A 7,928-nucleotide genomic window follows, 5' to 3' on the forward strand; every position below is an offset into this window, starting at 1 on the left:
TTACTAGCACAAGATAACAGCAAACAAAAAAGGAAAGAGACTTACTAGGAGAGAATAAGAAAGGAAGGAGTACAAGATATGAAGAAACTAAAATTGAAAGAGAGACTTCATATCATATACATTGGCATCAGAGGTGCATGGAAATAATTACTGCCTAAAAAATCAATTTTTTGGGCCAATCTAGTTTGAAGATCTGAACGATCCATTTGTTCGGCCTTAACATTAGTGGGCCATGCCTGAAAAATTATATACTTACCTTATACGATGATCCTAACCCTCCAATCATCAGTAGAGGGACTGAACCATAAAGAAACCTCTACAGATCTAAAATTTGTTTTGAGCCAATTTTATGTCAAAAGAAGTTAAAAGAAACAGAAGTTAGGGCCCTATTTGAATTGCACGAAATATGTTTCTTGAGGAAATTTTTTCCTAGGAAAAATTTTCGTTTCCACAATTTAGATGGAAATGATATGGTGTAGGATCGTGGCGCTTACCAACTCTCCCAAAAGAAGTTGCTGATGGGAAAGGCGCTACCATTATCTTTATTAAGAGTGTAGACTGGGGGCATTGCTGACACAAGGCCTAGGACCATGTGGCCAACCTTTGATTTGGGTCCAGTACTCGCCTAAGCCAACAATTTTCTCCCCCTTTTTTATGATGACAATCATAAGAGATTTTCCAATAAAGTATAGCAATTCTCCCCCCCTTTGGCATCAACAAAAAGTTGGAGAAATGTACAATTAAATGGAATAAAATTTTCAATTATTAAGCTCCCCCTTAATCAAAGAAATTATGCAAACTACAACTCCACCTTTTTAATTATCAAATTCAATTAAGGAGGGTTTAGTTAAAAATGGGGTTTTAAATGAACAAAACAAGTTTTAAATCTCCCCCTTTAGAAATATGAACTCCCCCTATCAGAAATAGAAAACCAAACAAGAGGGTTTTATAAAACAAGAGGGTATACCATACGAAAATAAAGCATTAATCTCCCTCTTAGACAAAAAAATCCTCCCCAATCAAAAATACCAATTTTAACATAGGAGGGGGGAATCAAACACTAGAAATGCCAAGGTAGATGAATACAAACATAACTTGGAACCTTGGGCTTTAAAATACCAAAAGATATTAAAAAAATAAGCACAAGCCCCTAATCTAAGCCAATTTCAAAATGAAATCAAGTTGGAACTTTAGGAATCCAAGCTTTCTTGGTCCCATAGCTATCCCTAACTTAGATGCACATTGAAATTGATAATGCCCTTGAAGGCCACAATAATGGCATCTAACTAAGGGGTTAGCAAGACTAGTTCTATCATGATAAACATGTTTAGGCTTAGAACTAGCCTTCTTAAGGATGATGTATATAACCTTATCTCCATTCATAAACCCGTATAGACATACCCTAAGCCTCTCATTTTCATTTTGAAGATGACTCGATTGTTTTAAAAACTCAAAATTTTCATCTTCAAAAAGAACTTGGATGAACTTGCCATGTTTTGAAATCTCAAAACTTGGGATTCAAGTTCACCTAAGTGACTTTTAAGGGTCTCATTTTCTAGCGTTAAATCCTTTTCCAATTGGGCTTGAGATTGAAATTTAGAAAAAAATTGTAATTTTAATGTTTCAAGTTCTTTTTCAATATGGGAAATTTTTTTCTTTAAAACTTATTTATACTCTTTTGTAAATCTAATGTTTTACAAACCTCATCATATGACATATCATTATAACTAGAATTAGAACTTGAAGAGTGATGTGAGCTTACCTCATTGTCTTCAATATCGGCCATGAAACACACATTAGGATCTTCTTTCCGGGTCGAGATGCATATGTTTGATTTTTCTTCCTTAGAGCTCCCACTTGATGATGAATTATTGCTCACACTAAGCCCGTCCTAATTTACCATGTGTGCTTTATGCTTCTTCTTTTCATACTTTTTCTTGTTGTTCTTTAAGAGAAGGCATTTCAGCCTTATGTGTCCTTGCTTGCCACATTCAAAACATCTAATTGGGTCCTCTTCCTTCTTCTTTTCTTCTTTCTTATCTTTCTTCCCTTTCTTTTCTTTCTTCCTCCAGATCTTCCTAAATCTTTTGAAGGCCTTCTTCTCTTCGCTATCAGCATTTGAGAATGATGAGGAAGATGATTCCTTGGCTTGGAGGGAAGAGATTTTCCTTTATTTTTCTCTTTCTCCAAGCGCTTCATCTTTTCCTCTATTTTCTTCATTTTCATCTCATGAGTGACAAGAGAGCCAACCAACTCCTCCAACTTCATATTGTCAAGGTCCTTTGATTCTTCAATAGCAGTGACTTTGGAATCCCAATTCGGTGGAAGAGATAAAGTAGCTTATTCACCAATTCTAGACCCATATATATTTTACCTAACCCTTCATGTTCATTAACAATGTTAGGAAAACAAGTATACATGTCGGATATAGATTCACAATCATTCATGGTGAAAGCCTCAAAGTCACTAACTAACATATTTACTTTGGATTTCTTGACTTGAGAAGTCCCCTTATGAGTGGTTTCAAGGGTTGTCCAAATTTCCTTAGCCATTTTACAAGTCGATACCTGATTGAATTCCTTGGGAGATAAAGCAAAAAAGAATGTGTTTACTCCTTTAGCATTCAATGTGACTCTCTTCTTTTTTGTGACCGACCACTCATTTCTCTCACTTGTGGGAGCAATGTAACCATCTTCAATTAATTCCCACATTTCATAATCTAATGTTTGTAAAAAGAAAATTATCTGGGTTTTCCAATAACTGTAAATTGAGCCATAAAAGTATGGGGGTCTTGAAACGGATTGGCCTTCAGCATATCCAGATGGGGTTGCCATTATCTTTTCTCTTTTAAATTTTTGAAAGTCTTAATTAAAACAAGATTAAGAAACTTTTTAAAAATCTCTAATTAAGAGCTTAATGCTCTAATACCAAATGAAATCTCAGGGGTGATGGCAACCCAAAAGGGGGGTAAATTGGGTTTCAAAAACTTTTCCCTAAAAGTGAGGATTTAAAAATAAATGGAAAAACTAACCCTTAAGCACAAATGAAAGTAAAAATCAAATGCACACAAAAAGAGTAGAGAAGAGAGATAGAAAGTGTGCACCGGGATTTTTAAGTGGTTCGGTCCAAGCTTAGGACCAACGCCGCTCCACCAAGACTCTTGATGGCTTCACTAAAAGGGATTCTGTTAACAGAGGGTAATCAACTCAATTACAAACTCCGAAGAAAGCTACGTGTCTTTAACACTTGCTCTTGAGATGGCTCTGCGTCTCTTCACACTCGCCCAAATATAATCTTGAATGTAGAAAGAAAGAAAAACAAAATCCCTCACAAGGTTTACAATGATAGGAGAAGATATACAAAGAGAAGCTTATGATCCAAATCCTTAATCTAAGATTAGTGAGGTATAAATAAGTTTAAGTCACTCTTAATATGTTCTAAGATAGCTTAAGAGTGTTAGAATTAAGTTTAGAGAAGTTTAGTACTTTTACTTATAAAATTCATATCTCATTCGTTTCTTATCGGATTTCGACATTATTGTGCTCTACGGACATTAGAAGAACGAGATCTATCTGATAAAAGTATTTTAAAATATATGTAAAAATATTTTGGACTAATTTTCTTAGGATTAAGGTTGATGGTCAACTAATTATGTGTCAATTTGGTACTTGTCTTTTGCTCACCCTTTGGAACTATGGTCTATTAATTTTACCTTACTCCTTTGTATTATATGAGACCTTATTAGTGACTTATTTATGCCTCAATAAACCCTAGATAATGTTGGATCAATACAATCTAAAATGGACTCAAACACACATTATCTTATCTCGAATTGTCTTCTTCAAGTCCACCATGCTTATTGGGTCTCTCAATGACTTTGGCACTCCAAATATGATCCAATTAGAGCTTCTTGGCCTTAATCTAAGCTTCCTTCAATGCACACTAATGAGATCTATAACTACAAACAATCAAACACATTAGTGACAAATCACATGTGTTTGGAATGATCAAAACAAGATGGAAATGCCAAGGGTGAGAACCATTGGGCTTACATATGGGTATGGATTATTTAAAGGGTTACCATTATAAACTCTGTCTAGATACCAATTGAACTCGGGCGGTTTAAGCTTCCTTTTTCTCTTGTGTAATCCATCTAGAAAAACAAGAAATTCTGGAAAAAAACTCTTTTCCAAACCTTTTCGGAAAAATCCTGCAATCCAAACAGGGCCTAAGAGACTGAACAGTTTAAAAAATCTAATCATTCAGATCCTTTCAAAAATCTAATTTTAAAGTTATCAAGTATAATCCATCTATTACAGTTACTCCCTGTTAAAAAATTGCTATGCTTCTTCTCTCCCTTTTCGCCTTTTGAGGTAGGGAAAGCGTTTGATGGTATCACCCAAGAAAAGTTCTATAGTACCTAGTCTCTGAGGGTTCTACTTGACTTCTTTCAGTTTGCTTAGGCCCTCTTTGTTTTGGATTTTGATAATTGATTTCGAGTTCCAATAATCAATTTTGGACTTGAAAATCAATTCTCAAAATCCAAAAGAAACAGAGCCTACGAAAAGCAAAGTTTTACATTTTATAGTGGACTTGTTATACATGTGATTAAATGTTCTTCCCTCGAGCTCTATATTTGCTTGAGGAATAAATAATATAATGTAGTTTGTATGCTTTCTTGACTTTAAAAAACTAATTTATCATATTTATCCATCCTAATAGTAAGTTTTTTTTATGTGGAATACAATATTACATCTACTTAGCCTATTAGAATTCCAAGTATATTACCAGCTATACCTATATTATTAAGCAAAATTATTTAGTTTTTATAATTGATCAAAATATATTCCCAAATCAACAAATCCTTTTTCTTGAGTTTTATCAAATTTGACACTCCGTACCTGTGGGATTCCACACTTAAGCCCCATGCTTCATAGTTCAAATGATAAAAGTCATATTATGGCTATTCAGAGATAAACAAAATTATTTGAATATTTTAAACGCCTTGATCATCAATCATCATGGGTTTAGTAATCTCCATGAGATGGTCATCAAAGCTAATCTGAAATGCCTTTGGACGAAGGTCGGCACAGTTTATAAATCTTAGCAAAATAACTTGTTTTGGCCTTTTAAAAATAAAGAAACCAATGTTTCTTTTGTCATACCATGGAGGATTGCAATTGCTTTGAATTTTTAGGAACTGATCATGATGATCAAGTATACAAGTACTTTTCATATGTTTATATGTGTTGTTGATTCACAGAAGCAAATATGATATTCTAAGAGAAATTGTAGCCTTGTGTAGTAAATGTATGCCCAGCATATTCTGCACTTTTTTTCATTAATTGTGTCCTTTCAGAGGAAATCAGCATTAGTTTCAATGGCATTCATCGTATGGGTCTGATAAGTTTGAGATTATGAAAAATGAGTTGACTCAGAGGAGTGAGTCAACGAGTTGAATGTGAAGAAAACTTCCCAGGCAGTGTATCAGGTTTATGATGAAGACTTGATAGGTATTTTTGTGAACTCTGTTTCCTCGATTGAACTCCATTTCTCGCCGGTGACATCAATGAACCTAGCCATCACAAAAGCATACCCCCTGGGTTTTAGACAACCGGTCTGATATTTCAGCAGTGGCAACTTGTGAAAAATAACGAGAGGAAATTGATTGTCACTTCTGAAGAAATACAACCAGTCTTAAACGTAGTGATCCTAGTTTTCTTCATGCCTAAAGTATATGATATAAATCCTTTCCTAGTGTTTCTTATCTTGTATTTTATAGCTCTCTTGTACCTCAGGTTGCAGGCCCTTTTTTGTGTGCCTCACCACTATTTCATTGACAAGTTATTTCGGAATGGATGATAGAATTTTTCTTCCTTCTTCATGAAAATTTTCTACAGGATTCATTAGCCGACCCCAACTAGTTTGAGACAACGGCTTAGTTGAGTTGAAATTTGGGTCCAGCCCATTTGTTGTTATGGAAAGATGACTCTATTGTCCTGTAGTCTAGTCTTGCTTTCCAGTCCTCCGGTCCTGGAGGCTTGAAGGTTAGACTGGAATAATTGGGTTTTTCATACAATGGGGAATCAAGAAGCATCTCATCAAGATTAGGCTTATTTTCTTTCACACTGTTAAAAACAGTAGTAACCATTATTTTGGTTGGATTTCTAAACTCTTGTTTGCAAAATGTTTGCGGTTTGACACCTTTTATTTCTTTATTGTGTCCAATTTTCTGATTTCTTTTTTATTTTTCTTTTTCACGTTTTGCTACCTTGTTTGGGTGAAAGATCTATTAGTTGCTTGTGACTTCGCTTTCTTAATAACATTTCTACATTATTTAGAAAAAAAGTGTTGAGAAAATCCGCCAGGCAAATGCAATCCGATCGTGCACAAATTAAATGGAAAAGTAAAATACACAAAAGCAAGCCACAAGATGAACACCAAGATTTTACGTGGTTTGGCTAAGCCTACTTAATGGGCGAAAAACACGATCTTCCACTATGAGAAAAACAATTTACAAGTATTACAATGGATTAAACCAAAACCCACAAACCCACAACTCTTTCCTTGCTTTTCAAACCCAAGACCGTACACGAGATTAACCAGAGAAAACCAAGAGAAAGCTCCAAGAGGAACCCAAGAAAAATAAACCCGATGAAGAAAACCACTCTCTTGTTCTCCTCTCTCTCTCTCTCTCTCTCTCTCTCTCTCTCTCTCTCTCTCTCGTGTTTGCCACACCCCTCTTTTTGGCCCACACACAAACAGACTCTCCCGTTCCTACTCTTGTCGTGCTCATCAAATGTTGCTAAAGAGGAGATATTTTACTATATTGATATTTCCAAAAGCTAAAATACCCTTCTTGTTTTGGTTTCCCACTACAACCCACTTTCCTAACCAATAGAGGAAAAACTAATGGTTGGTAATAAGGCAACTTTCCCAACAATCTCTACCTTTGGCTTATTTCCAAGCCACATGAAGATTTTCCGTTGATGTCGCCACGGATCCGCTATTGCCGCAAACCACTATTGGCCTTCTGAAGTACTAGCTACACACCCTTGAATCATCCTGGTTCTAACTCCTCCCGATTCGATCAACACAATCAATGCACATGTGTAGCTGCCAACCCATTGACTCATCTAGTCAATCCTGGAGAGGGATCTTGATCCATCTTCCCCAACGCAGGTATTGTTTAACTCTCACCATCGTCTGCAACCTGAAAATCCGTCTCTGCACAACTGCAAAAGAGACCCTACACGTGCACGCACTACCACTCTGTTCCAACAAGCCATCGAGATCTTAAGAACATAGTCACCGTGGTCCCGACAGATGATATAAACAGCCACACTTCTCTCCTTTCATCAAAACTATACAGCCGTGTGTGATTTTCATGGATCTACTTGCAGCTGAAAACTTGCAACTCGTGGAGTCCAACCAGCCAAGAGATACTAGATTCTTCCATAGCTTTGGGACATATTACACCACCCAAAGTACGAACCACTCCATCAAATATTTTGATCTTCACCGTCCAAACTCCTGTGACGTCAGCCGTGTGTGATTTTCATGGATCCACATGCAGCTGAAAACCTGCAACTCATGGAGTCCAACCAGCCAAGAGATACTAGATTCTTCCATAGCTTTGAGACATATGCCACACCACCCAAAGTACGAACCACTTCATCAAAATTTTGATCTTCACCGTCCAAACTCCTGTGACGTCACAAGTGTACCCCGTCACCCTAGGACACTACACCCCCCTTTTTCTCCTGAAACGTATCAAAATATTCCCTCTTGGAGCATACATGAACATAACACCCTGAATCTAAAATCCACTCATCACGAGGAGAAGTGTGATTACCTGTGGAGACTGTGAGAACATTTCCAAACTCTTCACCTTGCTCATCCGTTACTGCCACCACAAAATTTGTAGT

This window comes from Tasmannia lanceolata, unplaced genomic scaffold (genome assembly GCF_043159265.1).
Source record: "Tasmannia lanceolata isolate RefF3 unplaced genomic scaffold, GAP_Taslan_0.1 ptg000013l, whole genome shotgun sequence".
NCBI lineage: Eukaryota > Viridiplantae > Streptophyta > Magnoliopsida > Canellales > Winteraceae > Tasmannia > Tasmannia lanceolata.